Source organism: Carcharhinus amblyrhynchos, chromosome 1, assembly GCF_965287045.1.
Source record: "Carcharhinus amblyrhynchos chromosome 1, sCarAmb.v2.hapA, whole genome shotgun sequence".
Lineage (NCBI taxonomy): Eukaryota > Metazoa > Chordata > Chondrichthyes > Carcharhiniformes > Carcharhinidae > Carcharhinus > Carcharhinus amblyrhynchos.
In genome coordinates this window covers 175,225,844-175,248,173 of record NC_137324.1, presented here as the reverse complement: position 1 = coordinate 175,248,173, position 22,330 = coordinate 175,225,844, and the positions used below count along the sequence as shown (strand labels likewise).

Below are 22,330 nucleotides of genomic sequence, written 5' to 3'. Positions count from 1 at the left end.
ACATGTTAACGGAACAGCATGTGAGACTATTTACTGGGCATAGCGAACACTAAAAAGTACAGTTAAGGCAAGGTCAGATGCTACCCCCCCACCCCCACCCCCGATAACTGTTCTCAAATACCTCACAATTCTTGGGACATAAATAGGAATTCTCTAATGGCCTTGCGAGCTGGAATTAAAATGGCAGGTATTCATTAGCAATCAGAAGGAGACAAACACATCATCCAGAAGGATTTTGGACTAATATAATTGCTGCCATTACTTGGTACAAAAGTATTCCCTTTAAAGCGATCGCATAAAAAGTTCTAAAAAGCTATAAAAAGAACACCATGCTCTGCTGATAAATTGACAAATTATGTTCACTGCAGGAACTTCCACTGCGTTGGCATCTAACTGATGTAATACATCGGCCAACGGCTTATGTGACTAATGCTAGGATTGCAATCTTCTGATGGACAGCCTAGTAAGATTCGGAAAGAACTTCTCAAATCACTAAAAATGCTACTGAAAAGCAAGCTCCAAGGCTGGCACTGCTCCTCACAGCACGAGGAACCTGGGTTCGAATCCTGGCTCGGGTAACTGTCTGTGCGGAGTCTGCATGGGTTTTTTCTGGGTGATCCGGTTTCCTCCAACAGTCCGAAAGACGTGCTGGTTAGGTGCGTTGGCTATGCTAAATTTTCCCTCGGTGTACCTGAGCAGGCGCCGGAGTGTGGCGACTAAGGGATTTTCACAGTAACTTCATTGCAATGTTAATCATAGAATCCCTACAGTACAGAAGGAGGCCATTCAGCCCATCGAGTCTGTGCTGACCACAATCCCACCCTGGCCCTATTACCGTAATTCCATACATTTACCCTGCCAATCCCCCTGACACTAAGGGGCAATTTAGCGTGGTCAATCCACCTAACCCGCACATCTTTAGACTGTGGGAGGAAATCGGAGCACCCGGAGGAAACCCCCGCAGACATGGAGCGCATGTGCAAACTCCATACAGGCAGTGACCAAGGCTGGAATTGAACCCGGGTCCCCGGCGCTGTGAGGCAGCAGTGTTAACCATTGTGCCACTGTGCTTAATATGAGCCTACTTGTGACACTAAACTGGAGATTCTCGAGTACAAAAATGGCAATTTCAATAATAACACATTTTGGAAGCCCCACAAGCCCCTCTTTCTCCTTTAAACAGGAATTTTATTTCAGGAACGGCGTGACACCAGCCAACCTTAAGTTGGGGGAGCAGTGCATAAGGGCCGTAGGATTTACCATTCATCTGACACAGCCTACCGAAGCTCGTATTCACGCTCCATCTCCACCCAGCCTACTTTATCTCAGCCTATCAACATGACCTTTCTATCCGTTCCTCCTCCATGTGTTTATCCAGCTTCCCCTTAAATACATCCCTAACGCTCACCACAACCACTCCTTGTGGTAGCGAGTTTGACATTCTGACCACTCTCTGGATAAAAAGTTCCCTCTGGAATTGGTCAGCGATTGGCCTTATGTTATGACCTCTCATGGTTGTCTCACCACAAGTGGAAATACACTTGCTACGTCTACAGTGTCAAACTGTTTGACAATTTTAAAGACCTTCAGCAGTTCACTCCTTTCTCTTTTCTAGAGAAATAAGTTCCCCACACGTTCATTCTTTCCTGTTGGCCGTAAGGTCTTTTTGGACAAGGCCACGCGGGCTCTTGATTTGATTTATTATTGTCACATGTATTAACATACGGTGAAATGTATTGTTTCTTGTGCACTAAACAGACAAAGCATACCATTCATGGAGAAGGAAAGGAGAGAGTGCAGAATGTAATGTTACAGTCATAGCTAGGGTGGAGAGAAAGGTCAACTTAATGCAATGTAGGTCCATTCAAAAGTCTGACAGCAGCAGGGAAGAAGCTGTTCTTGAGTCAGTTGGTACGTGACCTCAGACTTTTGTATCTTTTTCCCAACAGAAGAAGGTGGAAGGGAGAACGTCCGGGGTGCGTGGGGTCCTTGATTATGCTGGCTTCCTTGCCAAGGCAGCAGGAAGTGTAGACAGTCAATGGATGGGAAGCTGGTTTGCATGATGGATTGGGCTACATTCATGACTGTTTGTAGTTTCTTGCAGTCTTCAGCAGAGGAGCCATAGCAAGCTGTGATACACCATAGAAAGCATCCTTTCTGGTTGTATCTATAAAAGTTGGAGAGAGGCATAGCAGACATGCCAAATTTCCTTAGTCTTGTCAGAAAGTAGAGGCGTTGGTGGGCTTTCTTAACTCTAGTATCGGCATGGGGGGGAGGGGTGGGGGGTGGGTGGATGAGCATCTCTCGGTGGAAACATTGTGAGGAAATTGGGGGTGGGATTTTTTGGCCGCCAAAGGCCAATGGAGTTTTAGCCATTGGATCTCCCGAAGCAGATCCTACCGTGATGGGGTTGGGAAATCCCGGCCTGGAGCTCAGCACCTGGGTGGAGAGTAATGAAACAAAAACAGAAGAACGCTGGAAAATCTCTTACTTCTGCATTTCTCTGAAAGCCATGAATCTTTGCTGGGTTCCCCAGATGACAGGTAACCTCCAGTAACTCACTCTTACAGCCATAATGAATGGGAGTTTGGCAATATCTATTAAGTAGTGAATTATGAGCAGACAGTTATACCTGGACTCAATCCTACCCTTTGGCAACTTCCAAATAAGCCAAAAATCAGATACAAGATAGCATCAGGAAGGGAACAGTGTGGTGATTGGTGGTGAGTCTCCAGAACTCTATTCCTCCAAATGTAGTGGACGCAGAATCTTGGAGTATTCTTAAGGTTGAACCAGATAAATTCTCGATTAACAAGGGGGTGCAAGGTTACCGGTAGGCAGGAATGTGGAGTTACAGGCAGATCAGCCATGATCTTATTGAATGTCTAATCAGGCTCAAAGGGCTGAATGGCCTATTCCTGCTCCTAGTTCAAACGTATTTACGTACGTTCCTAAGTCTGTCCTTCTTCTGAAATGGAGAAAATATGTACGCAAAAGACACAGTCAGTTCAAGAGTGTCTGATTGTTATATCCCTGGTAGATACAAGACAGTGGTCAGCTCCTGTAGAGATAAATGTTCGGACCACTTACAAACGTCCGACACCACTGAATTTGAGAAGTTATCTACAGCAATCAGCCACCATCCACACCTGTAGTTTCTGGAAACATATTCCAATTTGCCGATCCTACATCCTGCCCAAGGAACGGTTGCACTTGTGAGTTCCAGCAATCCTGTTATAGAAGTCAGACATTCACCACCTCAGGACTTGAGGGTCACTGAAATATTTCGAAAGTTGTAATGAAGGATACGCAGCAGATGATTTGCGCCCAGCGAGCAACCCCCAAGCAACAGATGATTTTGACCTTGTGCAGATTTGATAAACTGAGTGGCTTCTTTCTTGGCTAAACTATTATATGATTCTATGTTGGTGAGAGACACATATTGACCAGGACACCAGGGTAAGATCCCTGCTCTACTTCAAAATAGTGCTATTATTTTTCTTTGTTCTTTTAAGAGGGCAGATGGGTCTCAGTTTCACAGATTCCCCACATTGCAGGAGGTCATTCAGCTCACTGAGCCTGCACTGACTCTCCAACAGAGCATCCCACCCAGGCCCCATTCCCTTTAAGCCCGCATATTTACCCCATTAATCCACCTAACATACAGCTCTTGAGACACTAAGGGCAATTTAGCGTGGCCAGTTCACCTAACCGGCACATCTTTGGACTGTGGAAGGAAACTGGAGCACCCGGAGGAAACCTAAGCAGACACAGGGGAGAACGTGGAGACTCCACATGGACAGTCACCCATGGCCGGAATCAACCCCGCGTCCCTGCTGCCGTGAGGCAGCAGTGCTCACCTCGCTGCCACCATGCTGCCCTCAGTTGTATTCAAAAGATGGCACCTCCAACAGTGTAGCATTCCCTCCCTGGATTGGGGCTTGAAATCTTTGGAGTGCAGCGTGAACCCACAGCTTCTGACTCAGAAACAAGAATCCAAACCACTAGGCCATGGCTGACACCTCAAACAGCGCCACGGGATCTTTTACACCCACCCAAGCAGACAGACAGTTTAACCATGGTTTAAATTATGGTATTTATTGTGGCATTAATGTCTAAGTGTTTTCTCGTTAATACAACAGCAGTGTACATGACCTGCTTTTTTGGAATGGCAGTGGGCTGAATATATTCCAGACATTTTTATAGGTAGCAGGTCACAAAATAAAATTCATGATCAATGATTTTGACACCGCCAAGTTATTTGAGGTCGCATTATTACGCAAAATGAGTGCTAACACTCAAACATCTGACATTCTAACTGTTGCACAGTAATTCGATAAATGCAGTAGAAAATAATTTTTTTTTGTGAAGTGTAATCCCGATTATAAAACTAAATTCCAGGACTGCTGCTTTGGTCCAGTCCTAACCAAATTTTGGCTAACAACAGTAACGTCATTGCCAACACAACCATTTATATCTGATATCTATGGAGGAAAAATTAAAAAGTTGAACTTCATAAAATGAGTTCAGGAATAAAGAGAAAAGGAAAAATACAAGTTCAGAATGTATGGCCTCATTCGCTAAAACATCAAATGAAGAAACTTGCATTTATATCACACCTTACCACGTATTTACGTTGAAGAACATTCAGCGTCCATTTTAAACACTCGCAGTAGGTTTTCAATTCAGAGCAAGGATGTTTTTATAACTTGGTTTTTTTTATGATGAGCAAACGTGGAGGTAGCTATTTTTAAACTATTAGACGAATGCCTGCATAATTTTTGTATCAATGTTTTAGTACTTATATATAATCTGTGATAATTAGTTCAAACAGTTCTGTGGTGTCAGTTTCCCTGACTTTCTTAAAAAAAACTCTCCTTCCAGCCCCTGCAAAATTCCAGAACTAAGTTAAAACCAGGACTCACAGCTCAGAATCTAATTACTTACAGACTCAGTGCAAGTAGAACCCATTTCTCTCTCCTATCTTACTCTTAAGGACTTACCTTATATTAAGCTGATCTTTCTCTGTACCCTAAATCTGTAGCACTATATTCTGCACCTTCTCTGCAATCGGTGGCACAGTGGTTAGCATTGCTGCCTCACAATGCCAGGGACCCGGTGTTGATTCCCGGCTTGGGTCACTGACTGTGTGAAGTCTGCATGTTCTCCCCATGTCTGTGCGGGTTTCCTCCGGGTGCTCCGGTTTCCTCCCACAGACCAAAAGACACGCTGGTTAGGTGCACTGGCTATGCTGAATTCTCCCTCGGTGTACCCAAACAGGCACCGGAGTACGGTGACTCAGGGATTTTCACAGTACCTTGCTGGAATTCTCTGCCCGTTGAAGTGGTGGAGGCTGCCTCGCTAAATATTTTTAAGAAGCGGGTTGATGGGTTTTTGATAAGAGAGGGGATTAAGGGTTATGGGGAGAGGGCGGGAAAGTGGAACTGAGCCACGACAGATCAGCCATGATCTTATTGAATGGCGGGGCAGGCTCGAAGGGCCAGATGGCCTACTCCTGCTCCTATTTCTTATGTTCTTATGTTCTTATTGCAGTGTTAATGTAAACATACTTAAGACACTAACAAGTAAACTTTAAAAATTATGGACTCGATGAATGTTTTGTCTGTATAGCACGCAAGAAACAATACTTTTCACTGTATACCAAGACATGTGACAATAATAAATCAAATCAAAAATAAGTGACTACACTTCAAATGCATTTCATTGGCAATAAAGGTGCTTTCGGATGTCTGGAGGTTGCGAAGGGCGCTATATAAGTTCAAGTCTTATTTTATTTTCCTTCCCCTACTCTAACATCTATCTCTATACAAAAACCTGGCATGGATTTTTAACTACCTGTGTGCACTTCCTACTCAATAACTGTAGGCCACACAGCACTTGCAATACAATTCTTGGACAATTATGGTTCATTTTTATTTCCCCCAGATGAAAGATGAGCACAGGGGAGACGATGTCATAGTGGTATTATCACTAGACTATTAATCCAGAAACTCGGCTAATGTTCTGGGGACTTGGGTTCGAATCCCACCGTGGCAGATGGTGGAATTTGAATTCAATAAAACGTATCTGAAATTAAGAATCTATTGTCAATTGCTGGAAAAACCCACCTGCTTCACCAATATCCTTCAGGGAAGGAAATCTGCTGTCCTTGCTGGTCTGGCCTATATGTGACTCCAGAGCAATGTGGTTAACGCAACTGCTCTCAGGCAACTAGGGATGGGCAATAAATGCTGGCCAGCTAATGACGGTGTTGCCCCATGAATTAAAAAAAATACAGAACAGAAGTCATAAAGCCACGTTTCTGCAATAGAAAATGGACCGCAGGCAATCACTTCACCAATTCAGCAGCAATATAAAGGGCTGCTGTTAGTCACTGAAGGGACAACATTCATCTTGTTCACTCAATGCATATTAGGTTCAGGTAGAAAATATTAGTCATACTTATTCACCTCCTGCCAGGTAACTGCCAGTATCATTCGCATCAATACCTTTGGACAAACATAACGACCATTGAGTTAAATATTTATTTCCCTCCTATATTAAACACAGTGCTGACAATAGCCCCATTTGAAACTATTCATGGAAGTATTACAAAATGCTAAGAGCTACAACATAACAACAAAAAGGATGTGAATGAACAGTGCACATAATTAAAGAGAATGGCTGCAAACCTACCAGAGGGTAATGCATCAAGTACAACACATAGACAAGGATATAAGCCACAAAACAGGAGATTCACTAGAAGTGGGATACTGGGCTCAGTTTAATAAAAAGAACTCAAACAATGTAACACTCAAACTAAGCCAGCAAATAATATGCAAAATGGACTAAATCGTAGCAATGTTAAACAAATCAATGCTGAATGTACTCACAAACAAAAGCTATTAATGTGTAAATAAAATTCATTCATCTGATATACCACTTCTCAGAGGGAGCAGACTCACAAACAATCATTCAAAAAAAATTGTAATAATCAGAAAAGCGAGAAATTTTGTAATGGAATTCTGAAAGGAATAATAAAACAAATTGAAGTCTTATCTTCAGCATCAAAGGCAATTCAACCTTTCCGCACACACCCCCAAAACTACTCATTAATCATTGGATTGCTGATCAGTTTTAAGCTTCCTACATAAAAGTTCCAAGGATCCTAGCGTTAAATTTCACGTGTCTGATTGAACTGGAAGATGCCTAGTTAGGCCATATTCCATTCATGAAGGGACAGGCTAAGTAAACATAAGCCAGTTAGACTCATACCAATGCTAAATAAGTTACTAGAGACCACAATGTGGAATAAGATTAGGGAATATGTGAAAGGTGTGGCTAATAAAGTTAGTCAACATAGATTGCAAGAGATACGTCAACGTTGATTAACCAAAGTGTGCATTGAGACAAATGGAATGCAGTCGATAAAGCATATTTAGGCCTTTGAAAAGATTCCTAAAGTAAATCACGTGAACTCTCTGTGGCATTTCCCATTTTCAATACAATCATTTGATCTAATAATCTTTCAAAGTAATTTTTCACAGCACCTGTGCAAGAATGGTACAGATTAAGCCCTGTATTCTCATAAATTTCATTACATATATTGGATTTTCAGCAATTAACATATCACCTTATGTCCAGTGCAGTACAGAGGGAATATTCCTCTGATAGAGTCACTTCTATCAGATAAAATTTTAAACTGAAGCCCTACATTCTCTCCCCAGTTGGTGTGAAAGATCCCACTGTACTGTGGGGAAGCTGGTGGGGGGGGGGAGACTCCTCATGGAACCTTTAGATCAAGCTAAGAAGATGAACATGACTGACAGTAAACAAATCATCCTGACAGATACAATAGGAAAACAACTGGTACTGGCACATAACCAGGAAGTGTAGCACTAACAATAAGATCAATGATTATGAAAAGTAGACCACTTTTAATTAGTCCTTGAGTGTTATGTAATTTCACGCAACTTTATTTTTACAGATCAACTGGATGTCCAGTGCACATCATAGAAACATAAAAACTAAAAGCAGAAGTAGGCCATTCCTGTTCCGCTATTCATTTTGATCATTGAATTCAATCCCCTGATTCCTGCCTTCCTCCCATTTCCTTTGGTCCCTTTAGCCCCAAGAGCTATATCTCATTTCTTCTTGAAATCAGACAACACTTTGGCCTCAGCTACATTCTGTGGTGGTGAATTCCACACATTCACCACCCTCTGGGTGAAGAGATTTCTCATCATCTCAGTTCTAAAAGGTTTATCCCTTATCCTCAAAACTATAACCCCCCCAAGTTCTGGACTCCCCCACCATCGGGAACATTCTTTCAGAATCTATCCTGTCTAACCCTGTTAGAATTTTATAAGTTTTCATGAGATCCCCTGTCACTCTTCTAAACTCCAGTGAACATAATCCTAACCGACTTAGTCTCTCTTCATATAACAGACCTGCCATCCCAGGAATCAGCCTGGTAAACTTTTGCTGCATTCCCTCTACATCTGCCTAGTCAAAGACATTATTCACCTACTCTCCAGAAAAAGGAAATCCAAAAAACTGTAGCAATACATTATTTTCTCCTGAATGGCATGTTGTCTGGATACTGTAAGCAATGATTCTTTTTGATCACAGTGCCCACCTCTGCACTCTTAGAAGAATCATAAAAACCACACATTGCAGAGAGAGGCCATTTGGCCCATCAAGTCTGCACCAAACACAATCTCACCCAGGCCTGACCCCCATATATTTACCTGCTAATCTCTCTAACCTACGCATCTCAGGACACTAAGGAGCAATTTTAGCATGGCCAATCAACCTAACCTGCACATCTTTGGACTGTGGGAGGAAACCGGAGCACCCGGAGGAAACCCACGCAGACACGAGGAGAACGTGCAAACTCCACACAGACAGAACAGGAAGCCATTCTCCGTTTAAAATCAATGAAAATAGACATCCTTATCAACATCCACTTTACCATTTATACCAGAGCGTTGCTGTTTTATTTGTCTGCGAGCTGGTTTCTCAGAGTGGGCTATGAGTGATAATAATCAGGCACACAGCAAGAAAGATCCGAGATGGAATTAAACATGATACTGTTAATTGGACATGAGAAACAGCAACTCAACATGGAACTACTGTTGCCTGCCTGCTACAATCTTAGTCACAGAAGCCATCTCAGCCAGTGAATTATTTAGTGTTGACTTCTGGATTACGCCGGGCAAAGTTAAAGACAGTTACTGAGATCTCCCTCATAAATAAGAATAAATAAAAAGACCAGCGTCCATCAATCTCATTCCATCATTCCTAGATTCCAGCACAGTTTTGCACCTTATTTACCTCCCAGGAACATTTATGCTGACAAATCCAAGGGAACAATGTGTTGTACGACAGAACAAACAGCTCGCCCTGTTCTCCCAACTGAGCAGCTCAGTAAATTCGGGGCTGCTTCTAACTAATTTTGCCATTTGATCAGAAGGGCAGGGTTGACTGCGTTGCAGAAGCATTCCTGTGCTCTTTAAGAGAATATACAGCGAGAAACAGTGAAAACCACTTCATTGCGAGAGAGAGAGAGTGTGCGGTGGGTAGAAAACAGCTTCAATAGATAAGTTCCAATGGAGTAAAGAGAGAAATCCCATCTCTACATTGGAAAACAGCAATAAACAATCACATTGAGATCCAGATTCTCAATTTAATCACAGCCACTAAAATAACGAGTGTTAAATATCGCCGCATGACTCTTATTCCAGTCTGAATAATACAAGCACAAAATAAAATTTAATTCATAAAATACACTCACATTTTGAGTGCATATTAAAACTTATAAAGAATGACCAGCTCAATTCTATTGCTGGTGTCGTTTTCTTAAAATTGACTCCTTTTTGCAATATTTTCATAAAGTCTATTTGGCGGAAAAGTAGAGAACGAGCGCCGCCTTTCACTCCTGTGACATGTTTCTAACACACACACATTTACACACAGGTATCCCCACTGCAAACTCCTGCACTCACCGTAAGCCTGTCTGTGTAATCTCCAGCAGTTACTGTGCGCCGGTGCTCAATGCTCTTGTCTGGCTTGTACCGTTCACACTAGTTGCAGTGATGGGTTAAAAGCCACCCACACCCCCGGCTCCTCCCTGAGACTCTCGCTCCTGCTGCCCCACTGAGTGACAGAGCAACGCTCCGGGCTCCAGGCTCTCGGCAGCCTCAGACAACCTCGGCAATCTCCGGAGGCAGCGCAGAGGCCACCTCGGCAATCTCCGGCAGCTTCGGCAATCTCCGGCAATCTCAATTGGATCATCGTCAACTTTCTCCTCCTCTCCCCCTCCCTCTCCCCCTTGGCTGAGATCAAATGTCACATCAAGCCCAAGATAGGGTGCAATGGCTCATCTTGTCAGCTTGGATCTTGTAAGTCTCTTTTGTGGAGATGCTGGCATTGGACTGGGGTGAGCGCAGTGTGAAGTCTCACAACACAGGTTAAAGATCAACTGGTTTATTTGGTATCACAAGCTTTCGGAGCTCACCTGATGAAGGAGCAGTGCTCCAAAAGCTCATAATACCAATTAACTTGTTGGATTTTAACCTGCTGTTGTGAAATTCTTTTGTGGAGACTATGGAAGGAATTTTCCTATCCTGCCTGCCACAGGAATCGTAATGGGCAGGACATTGACCATGTAAATTTCTGTTGACGTTGGATGGGATTTTATGGCTCTGGGGGAGCGAGGCAGGAAACTCCCATCTCAAGAATTGGATTCAATTTGAACTTAAATTTGTGGGTGGCACGGTGGCACAGCGGTTACCACTGTGTCCTAGGTTCAATTCTGGCCTCAGGTCACTGTCTGTGTGGAGTTTGCACATTCTCCCCATGTCTGCGTGGGTTTCCTCTGGGTACTCCAGTTTCCTCCCACAATGCTAAGATGTGTGGGTTAGATTGATTGGCCAAATTAAATTGACCCTAGTGTCGGAAGGATTAGCAGGGTAAATAAAATTTATTTATTAATCACAAGTAATACTTATGTTAACACTGCAATGAAGTTACTGTGAAATTCCCCTAGTCGCCACACTCCAGTGCCTGTTCGGGTCAATGCAACTAACCAGCATGTCTTTCAGACTGTGGGAGGAAACCGGAGCACCCGGAGGAAACCCATGCAGGCACGGGAAAAACCTGCAAACTCCACACATGCATGGGTTACAGGAATAGGGCCTGGGTGGGATTGTGGCTGGAACAGACTCGATGGGTCGAATGGCTTCCTTCTGTACTGTAGGTATTCTATGAGTCAATTTTTTTTGCAAACAATGAATTGGTTTGGGGTTGACCTGTCCACTCTGGGCATTTGTTTTGTAACTCTAAGGATGGAGTAAAAAACAACTTAAAAATTAAACATCCCTGCCCTGTTTCATTCAGAATCTGATGTGTCCAAAAATGTGCAAGTTAGGTGGATTTTGTTTTATTCATTCATGGGACATGGAGGTCATGGATTTGGAAGGTGCTAAAGTGCACTTTGTAGATTGTACACATAGTCACCACTGTGCACCGGTGTGCAGGGAATGAATGTTTAAGGTAGCAGGATGTGAGATTAGCAGATTAGAGCAGCAAGGTGGCACAGTGATTAGCACTGCTGCATCACTGCACCAGGGACTTGAGTTCAATTCCAGCTTGGATGTCTGTGTGGAGTTTGTATTTTCTCCCCATGTCGGCGGGGTTTCCTCTGGGTGCCCTAGTTTTCTCCCACAGTCCAAAGATGTGCAAGTTAGGTGGATTGGCCTACTTCCCGAAACAATTATGAATCCATTTCATAACGCTATCTACGATTTTTCATTTTTGATGATAAGCTTTATACAGGATCACATCAAATGAGACATGGGCATTGCTAGCCGGGCCAGCATTTATTGTCTATCCCTAGTTGCCCTTGAACTGAACAGTTTGCTAGGCCATTTCAGAGGATGGTTGAGAGTGAACCACATTGCTGTGGGTGTGGTGTCACACGTAGGCCACATCAGGTAAGGATGGCAAACTTCCTTCCCCGAATGACATGAGCAAATCAGAGGGATGTTTTCCACAATCAATGCTTTCAATGTCATCAGTCAATTCTTAATTCCAGATATTTTGTATTGAATTCAAATTCCACCATCTGCCGTGGCGGGATTCGCACCCAGGTCCCCAGAATCTTAGCTGAGTTTCTGGATTAATAGTCTCGTGATAATACCACTAGTCCATCGCCTCTCCTAAATACTACCTGAATATCTATATAGACAACATGCATAACCACTGCACCTCAAAAAAGAGATATACTGGCATCCCAGATTTCCATCAACCAGTGCCTTCATCTCACTGGGCCCTAAGTTTTGAAATTCCATCCCTAAATCTCACTGCCTCTCTCTCTGCCAATTAAAACCTACCTCAGTGACAGAGATTTTCACCACCTGTCCTAGCACCCACTTTTGTGGCTGGGTGTCAACTTTTGTTTGGCAGTTGCTCCATTGAAGGGTCTTGGGATGTTCATGGAACATTAAAGGTGCCATATAAATGCAGTTTGCTGTGATTTGTCTAAATAATATTGAAGTTGATATGTCTTCCCCATCATTAAATCACCCAAAAGATTCCACCCCCCCCCCCAATCATTAAATCCCTCACAAATTCACCCAAAAAAGCAGAAACCTGAGGACCTTAATTCAATAATATTGTTGGTTGATGTGTGTTAGTTTCCTCAATTCTAATATCATTCTCTCAGTGACTTCTCCCAGCCTCGCACTTGGAAGATGTAATCAGAGTGACTCACCCTTCAATTTCCTCTGCTTTTCCTGCAGCTCCCACTCAAGGCAGATGCAAAATTAATTGGTACATTTATTGGGATAGCTACGAACATTGATAGGCTTGAAGGACAGAACCTTACACAAATTGACTAATGTTAGCCTCTTGCACTTACTAAAAGTTTCTATACTGTATATACTGTATGGGGACTGCTTGGTGGCACAGTGGTTAGCACTGCTGCCTCACAGCACCAGGGAACCAGGTTCAATTCCAGCGTCAGGTCACTGTCTGTGTGGAGTTTGCACATTTTCCCCATGTCAGCGTGGCTTTCCTCCAGGTGCTCCCGTTTCCTTCCATGCTTCAAAGATTTGCGTTGATTGGCTATGCTAAATTGACCCTAATGTCAGGGGGACTAATCGGGTAAACGTGTGGGTTTATGGGAATAGGGCCTGGGTGGGATGTGGTTGGTATAAACTGGATGGGGTGAATGGCCTCCTCCTGTACTGTAGGGATTCTATATATCAGATATCATTTGAAACATACTTTAGCTACTTAAGTGCTTTTCACCTTAAGTCATGGGATGTTGGCAAAGTCAGCCCTAATTGCCCTGGAACCGAGTGTCTTGCTGGATGATTTCAGAGGACATTCATAGAATCATAAAATCCCCACAGTACAGAAGGAGGCCATTTGGCCCATCGACTCTCTAACAAACCATTTTACCTAGGCCCTATCTCCTTAATTCAACATATCAACCCCATTTATCCCCTTAACCTGCACATATTTGGACACTAAAGGGCAATTCAGCATGGCCAATCCACCTAACCTGCACATCTTTGGACATTGTTATAGGTCTGTACTCCAGACTTGGTAAGAATGGCAGATTTCCTTCCTTAAAGCAAGTTAGTGAACCAGATTGATCTTTATGATAACCAATGATTGTTTCGGGACTAGTGTTCAATTCCAGATTTATGATTTATTACTTGAATTTAAATCCCACAAGTTGCTATGGTGGGATTCGAACCCAATGTCCCCAGAAGCCTGGGCTTCTGGATTACTAGCCCTGGATTACATTAACACTACACCACCATCTCCCTCATAGGTTGCACAATTGTATTTATTCACCATTATGTCAGAGTCATGGATCTGAGCTCATCTCCAGGCAGTTGAGAGCACCTCAGCCAGGCTGACACTCCACAGTTCAGTGCTGAGGGAGTGCTGCACTGTCAGAGGTGCTTACTTTTGGATGAGCTGTGAAACTGAGGCCTCATCTGCTGGCTGAAGTGGATGTGAAGGATCCCATACCAGTATTTCATAGAATCATAGAAAGCCTGCACATAGAAACCAATGCAGAAGGAGACCATTCAGCCCATTGAGTCTACACTGACAACAATCCTACCCCAGACCCTATCCCCATAATGTCACATATTTACCCCATTAATCCCTCAAACCTCACACATCCCAGTTCACTAAGGGGCAATTTAGCACACCTAACTGTGCACAACTTTGGAGTGTAGGAGGAAACCAGAGCACCAGAAGAAACCCACACAGACACGGAGAAAACATGCAAACTCCACGCAGACAGTGACCTGAGGATGGAATTGAACCCAGATCCCTGGCGCTGTAAGGCAGCAGTGCTAACCACTGTGCCACCATACCACCCTTGAAGAGATGGAAGGATGTCCTGAGCTACTTGTATCCCTCAGCCAACATCACTGAAACAGATGATCTATTCATGGTCACATTACTGCTAATGAGGGCTTGTTGTGTGCAAGCTGGCTGCTGTTTCCTAACACTGTATTAGTGACTACATTTAAAAAATACTTAATTTGCTGCACAGCACTTTTGGACGCACTAAGGCTATGAGAAATGCAATATAAATTTCTTGCACACCCCCTCCAAGATCTTGATGTCCTTCCGAAAATGTGGTGTCCAGAATTAGCCGCATTACCCTAAGCTGGGCCCTAAAATCATTATGGAAGCTTAACTTAATCTCCTTGCTTTTGCATACTAATCCTCTACTTCTGAAGCCAAAGATTCTGAATGCTATTTTGAAAGCCTTCACAACTTCTTTCACCACTTCTACACGTCCATTTCTAACTCATAATGTAACCACAGACCCCCACAAGCAAATACAAGGAAACCCTCACTCTGGTTGCCACATTATAGGAAGGATAAGATTGCATTGGAGGGGGTGCAGAGAAAATTCAACAGGATACTGCCCGAGATGGGGCATGTAAGTTATGAAGAGAGGTTGGATAGACTTGGGTTCTTTTCGTTGGAGGAGAGAAGACTGAGGGACCTGGTCGAGGTGCACGAGATTATGAAGGGCTTGAACAGAGTGGTTAAGGAGCAGCTGACCCCCATAGCTGGAGGAGGTTTGGTAAGAAGTCTCACAACACCAGGTTAAAGTCCAATAGGTTTATTTGGAATCACAAGCTTTCGGAGCACTGCTCCTTCATCAGGTGAACATAAGAACATAAGAAATAGGAGCAGGAGTAGGCCATCTAGCCCTTCGAGCCTGCCCCGCCATTCAACAAGATGATGGCTGATCTGAAGTGGATCAGTTCCACTTTCCCGTTTTTCCCCATAACTCTTAATTCCCTTGTCTATCAGAAATCTATCTACCCGTGACTTAAATATATTCAGCGAGGTAGCCTCCACTACTTCAATGGGCAGAGAATTCCAGAGACTCACCACCCTTTGAGTGAAGAAGTTCCTCCTCAACTCTGATCTAAACTGCCCCCCCGCCCCCTTATTTTGAGGCTGTGCCCTCTAGTTCTACTATCCTTTCTAAGTGGGAAGAATCTCCCTACCTCTACCCTATCTAGCCCCTTCATTATCTTGTAAGTCTCTATAAGATCCCCAGATCTCTATAAGATCCTCATCCCTATAAGATGAGCGGAGGGGTAGGTTCACAAGCATAGCTTGTATAGACAAAGACACAATTGCAAGATAATTGCAGTTTGTCGGGCTTTAATCTGGTGTTTTGAGACTTCTCAGTGTGCCCACCCCAGTACAACGCTGACATCTCCACATAAAGGAGGTTTGGGGAGGGGGTTTGGTGGAGGTGAGGAAAAACTGTTTCACCCAGTGGTCTGGAATGCATTGCCTGGGAGGGTGGTAGAGGTGGGTTGCCTCACATCCTTTACAACATACCCGGATGAGCGCTTGACATGTCATAACATTCAAAGCTATGGGCCAAGTGTTGGTAAGTGGGATTTGGTGGTGGGACAGATGTTTATAATGTGTCGGTGCAGACTCGATGGACCGAAGGGCATCTTCTGCACTGTATGATTGTATGAGATGGGTTTTGAAAGGAGGTACTTTGTGCTGAAAGCAGCCTAATTTCCCTTATATCTCTTGTTACTGCAGTTGTGATCACTGGCAGTTGGAGAGGTAGATTAAATGCAATGAAACATTATCAATTTATGAAGTCAGCTAAAGAATATCCTGGTACTGATTCTGAATTGGCATCAGTGGCGAGGAGTGTTTGCCAACACAATGATATGGCCCAGTAGAGAAAAACACATTACCCAGAAGTAAACTTTCAGACACGTTACATGTAGGAGTTCTTAACTGCCGGTGAAAGGCTTCCCATTCCCTTCTATTCAATTTTCTAAAAAGTGGAATATGATACACAATGAAACGCACACTCCTTTGTGTTTTTTGGTTTTGGTTTTCACTGTGACCTCGCCTGCATTTAACCATTTGACTTTGAACTTCTCACATATTGTGACATTAGAACTTACACCCTTGTCCAACAGGGAGAGAGAGGGCAAAATAAATTATTCACTTCGCCTTGACATATTACACGGCATCTCTCAAACCGGCTACATGTAATGCATTTTCTGTACTCGATACACTTGGCTGATGGTTAGAAATGGAGGTTAATACAAAAGGAGGTTAGCCACCCACTTGTTCAGCTGGAAAATGCACAGCGTGATGCCTTACTGAGTCGTAGCAGGATGTTTCCCAAATCTGGTACATGTTCTGTATTGAATTAGCAGAGCTGAGTGAGCCAGCAACAGAAGTCAACCTCGTTCCTTAGTAAATAAGTAGTCAGGGTCACCACTATGGACTGCTACTGAGGGTGTGTGGATGTGGATGTCATAGAATCCCTACAGTGTAGGAGGCCATTTGGCCCATCACGTCTGCACCAAACACAATCCCACCCAGACCCTATTCCCCTCATATTTACCCTGCTAATTCCCCTGACACGAGGGTCAATTTAGCATGGCCAGTCAACCTAACCCACACATCTTTGGCCTATAGAAGGAAACTGGAGCACCCGGAGGAAACCCACACAGACCCAGGAGAATGTGCAGATTCCACACAGACAATGTGGAATCATAAATCATAATGTCGTGCTGTCGCGACCACTTGTTGGAATGATGTGATCAGGCTCAAACACAAGAGGTGGGATTTTACAGCCTCGCAAATCCCAAAACCATAAAATCCTGCCCCAGGGTCAATGGACCTTTCCATTGCCCAACCCTCACCTGCTCTGATTTCCGTGGTAGGCGGGGTGATAAAATTCCGACCAAAGACTTCCATGGCCAAGTAACTGGTCAACTCTCCTCCATCCTTATGCAAAAATTGGCAGACTGGATATTGAAGAGTTGCTGGCCCCAGTGAAATCCTACTTCACAGGAGAGGGAGAAAAAACAGAGGTAACTAGAGTGAGTAAAGGGAAAGTCAACAGACTTCCCAAATTAGAACTACTTCATTAAAGCTATTATTAAAAATGGAAATATTGTTGGTGCCCTTATTTCATATCACAGAAAGAAGTTGAGGCCAGAAAAAAGTTGTCTGATCTCAAGAAGAAGTTAAATATAGGTCTTGGGGCTAAAAGGATCAAGGGATGTGGGGGAGGAATGGAGGAGGAATCAGGATATTGAATTTGATGATCAGCCATGATCATAATGAATGGTGAAGCAGGCTCGAAGGGCTGAATGGCCTACTGCTCTTTTAGTTTGTATGTTTCATGCTGAGCTCCTTTCACCCACCACCTATGTGCTCGCTGATCTTAGTCCCCAGTTGATCAATGCTTTGATTTTAAAATTCTCATCCTCAGTTCCACGTTCTCGCTCCTTTCTGTCTTTATAACATCGTCCAGCCTGACAACTCTCCAAGATAGTTGCGCTCACCTAATTCTGGTCACTTGAGTATCCCCAAAGTTAATTCTTCACCATTGATGACCATGCTTCAGATGCTTAGGCCTGAAGCTTAGGAATCCCATCCCTAAACCTCTCTACCGCACTTCTAACCCCTGTCAAGCAAACAAGAAATCTATTGTCTATGCTAATACCTTAAATGTAATGACAAAATAATCCAAGTTTGCAAGTTACTCTCCTATCTCCAAGTCAGCAATCAGCTGTTGGCTATAACTAATCTCTGACACATTGTCTCCTCTCGCAATTCAATATCTGGGGAGGTATTGGTGCAGTGGTATCATCGCTGGACTTGTAATCTAGAAACCCAGGGTAATGCTCTGTTCAAATCCCACTATAGCAGATGGTGAAATTAGATTCAATAAAAGATTTGGAATTAAGAACCTACTGATGATTTGATTTATTATTGTCACATGTATTAACATACAGTGAAAAGTATTGTTTCTTGCACGCTATACAGACAAAACATACCGTTCATAGAGAAGGGGAGAGTGGAGAATGTAGTGTTAGAGGCATAGCTAGGGTGTAGAGAAAGATCAACTTAATGCAAGATAAGTCCATTCAAAAGTCTGACAACAGCCGAGAAGAAGCTGTTCCTGAGTCGGTTGGTATGTGACCTCAGACTTTTGTATTTTTTTCTGATGGAAGAAGCTGGAAGAGAGAATGTCCAGGGTGTGCGGTGTCCTTAATTATGCTAGCTATTTTGCCGAGGCAGTGGGAAGTGTAGAAAGAGTCAATGGATGGAAGGTTGGTTTGTGTGTTGGATTGGGCTACACTCATGACCTTTGTAGTACATTGCAGTCTTAGGCAGAACAGGAGCCATACCAAGCTATGATACAACCAGAAAGAATGCTTTCTATGGTGCATCTGTAAAAGTTGGTGAGAGTTGTAGCTGACATGCCAAATTTCCTTAGTCTTCTGAGAAAGTAGAGGCGTTGGTGAGCTTTCTTAACTACAGTGTTGGCATGGGAGGTGGGGCCAGGACAGGTTGTTGGTGATCTGGACACCTAAAAACGTGACGGTCTCAACCCTTTCTACTTCATCCCCATTGATGTAGACACGGGTATGTTTTCCCTTACACTTCCTGAAGTTGATGACAATTTCCTTTGTTTGTTGACATTGAGGGAGAGATTATTGTTGCTGCACCAGTTCACCAGATTCTCTATCTCATTCCTGTACTCTGTCTCGTCATTGTTTGAGATCCGACCCACTACGGTGGTGTCGTCAGCAAACTTGAAAAGCAAATTGGAGGGGAATTTGGCCACATAGTTATAGGTGTATAAGCAGTAATGGGGGTTGAGAACACAGCCTCGTGGGCACCGGTGTTGAGGATGACCTTGGATAACCTTGAAACCATTGTTGATTGTTGTAAAAACTCATCTGGTTCACGAATAGCCTTTAGGGAAGGAAAGCTGTCAGAAATTTAACTGATCTGGCCCATATGTGAAACCAGATTCATTAGCAATGTTGCTAACTCTCGAATGCCCTCAGGAACAGGCAATAAATGATGGCCCGGCCACCGACATTCACATTCCATGAATGAATAAATTTTAAAAAAAGCATTTAAGGACAAGAAGTGACCATCGACAATGAAACTATGCCTCGTTCTTGCTTCCTCCTTTTGGCCATCCATTTCATTAAATAAATTGTCCTCTGTCTCTTTTCCTTCCTTTGCCCCCCTCCTCACCTCTCCTGATGGAATGAACAGCTTAAAATCCCAACCTTGGTGTGGCAATGTGTGAAACTGAGTGTTGCAGGCGTCTAGTTGTCCATAACTCGTATGTTTTACAATACAAATTTTAGTCTTAGGAATTAAAAGTTTTAACTGTAGAAAATGGGGGTCGAAGAACTGGTAAAAGCAAACCTGATATGAATGCAATTCAAACAAGCTTGGAGTCTATTACACTTAGAGAGTTGGGATATGTCGATCTAAGAAGTTAGCAACTAGAAATATGAGATCATAAAAAGGTGGGCTTATATAGCTAAAGAACTGGAGACATGTCATTTGCAATTATTCCAGCATTGGTAATTTGTATTTCTACCTGGTGACAGGCTGTGTGCGTCACATTGCCATGAAGACGGGTTGAATCACCTTTGTGAATTTAGTTGGCAAGAGTAGGCAAGTAGGCAAGACCCATTGATGTCGGAAAGCAACTAAGAGCAACAGCTTTGGGTCTTATGTCACTTGTAGTTCCTTGAAAGTTGAGAGATAAACCCAGACCTATACCTCAAGTAGAGTAAATGCAAGATCTATTGTTCATAACCCATCCTGCAATTTGGAGTTGGCACTCAGTGTAAAACAAAATTGGTAAAGCAAAAATGGCTGGAAGAAGAAATCTATGATAATCCTAGAGTTCTGGAGGTAAACAGCTTAGTTGCAGTTGGAAACCATACTAGTGGACTACCAGAAACCAAGGGTGTTTTTTGATGTTTAGAAATGAATTCGGAGTTGAGAGGTTGGTAAAGAAATTGTAAAGTCTTTTAAGCAAACATTAATGGAAGAATTATAGAATCCCTACAATGCAGGAGAAGGCCATTTGGCCCATCGAGTCTCCATAACAACAATCCCACCCAAGCCCTATCCCCATAACCCCATGTATTTAGCCTGTTAATCCCCTTGACAGCAAGGGTCAGTTTAGCATGGCCAATTCACCTAATCTATACATCTTAGGACACTAAGGGGCAACGTACCATGGCCAATCAACCTAACCTTGGATTGTGGGAGGAAACTGGAGCACCCGGAGAAAACCTACACAGACACAAGGAGAATGTGCAAACTCTACACAGACAGTGACCTAAGCAGGAATTGAACCAGCTCCCTGGCACTGTGAGGCAACAGTGCTAACCATCGTACCACCCCAAAAACCCCTTTGAATTCCTGTACTGTGGAGAAAACTGGAACACCAAAGAAAAATATAATAAATTCTGGAGAGATGAGCTTACCAATTTTGTCTTACACTGAATGTCAACTCCAAATTGCAGGTTGAGCTAAGAGAAGAAGTGAATGAACCTTCAAGACTGTCTGAAAGAAGGAAATGCTTGACAAGGGGGAGCAAAGAGTGTAACTGAGGTTATAGCATTAGGTGTGATAAGCTACAGTGCTAAGTTTAATTATTTTTGATATACAATATTTGTTCTTGTTACAAGTGTGAAACCTTGTCACGTAGCTCTGGGGGTTAATTGTGGGGTGTTCACATTTATTTATTTTTTAAATGTAATGGTCCCTAACAACATTGTAACATGGGTTTGTACTCTGGTATTTCTAAGTTCCTAGGTGCAGTCAGAGTGATTTCCTACATTCGATCACTTTTCTGCAATATGGTCATGGCTGTAATGTAGGATATGGGGCAGCAAGGTAGCACAGTTGTTAGCACTGCTGCCTCACAGCAGCCAGAAACCTGGGTTCAATTTCCCCCTTGGGTCACTGTCTGTGTGGAGTTTACACATTCTCCCCATGTCTGCATGGGTTTCCTCTGGGTGCTCCAAGTCCAAAGATGTGCAGGTTAGGTAAATTGACCATGCTGAATTCTCCCTCAGTGTACCTGAACAGGCGCCGGAGTGTGGCGACTAGGGAACTGTCACAGTAACTTCATTGCTGTGTGAACATAAGTCTACTTGTGACTAATAAATAAACTTTAACTTTATATGAAGTGGCCAGTTTGCCCACAGGAAGTTTACATTTAACTGAAAATGATTGGGGCCCTTGTTTTGGCGATGTCGACTGAAGGCTTAAAAAGTGGTCAGTACACTGAGCAGAACTTACCTCCTCCTTTGAAATCGTGCAGGAGGATCTTTCTATGCCTACCCCAGGAGAACAGACCCAGGCTCCAATTAATGTTCCGTTTGAAAGGCAACACCTCTGACGCTGCAGCACTCCCTCCGTCCTGCACCTTCTGTGCTTGTATTCAGGCAGTGGGACATGAACACACAAACTCCTGCCTCAGAGACAGAGCTGCTGCCCATTGAACTGAGACTTTCACCTCCAGGATGGGTGCAAGCCAGGAGTATGGATGGAGTCAGGTGGGTAAGACAATTGAAAACGAAACCATTATCAGTTGTGTGGCTTGTTTTAAGTGGGTAGCAAGTTCAGAATTGCAAACGTGTTTCATAACACTAATTGAAAGCTTTGTCTTGATGCAATTTTAGTTATGTGTTAAGTGAGCTACCCTTGAGACCAAGGTACTAACACAGTTATAGTTGTACAGTTAAATAGCCCAGAAATGAAACACTGATTATGTAAGTGCTGCAGTGCCAACAGTGAGAGCAATTCACTCATCACTTATCACTTACTGTGCAATCAATAATTTGTTCAAGACAGGAACAGAAAAAGCCTGATCAAACTAAGTGCTTATCTGGAAGTGTGGGAAATGCATTGAATACAATGGGAAATCTGACAACAATAGACAATGATA

The 22,330-nt window shown here is 43.3% G+C and overlaps 1 protein-coding gene across 1 annotated transcript in view; it reads right to left on the bottom strand.

Annotated features, from left to right (window-relative positions):
* bmpr1ba (bone morphogenetic protein receptor, type IBa) overlaps window positions 1-10,041 on the bottom strand; it is a 414,749-nt gene extending 404,708 nt beyond the window's left edge. The window contains exon 1 of the mRNA XM_080195685.1: window positions 10,008-10,041. The gene's annotated coding sequence lies outside the window, so the exon portion shown is untranslated. The remainder of the gene's footprint in view (window positions 1-10,007) is intronic.
* Between the last annotated feature and the right edge of the window lie 12,289 nt (window positions 10,042-22,330).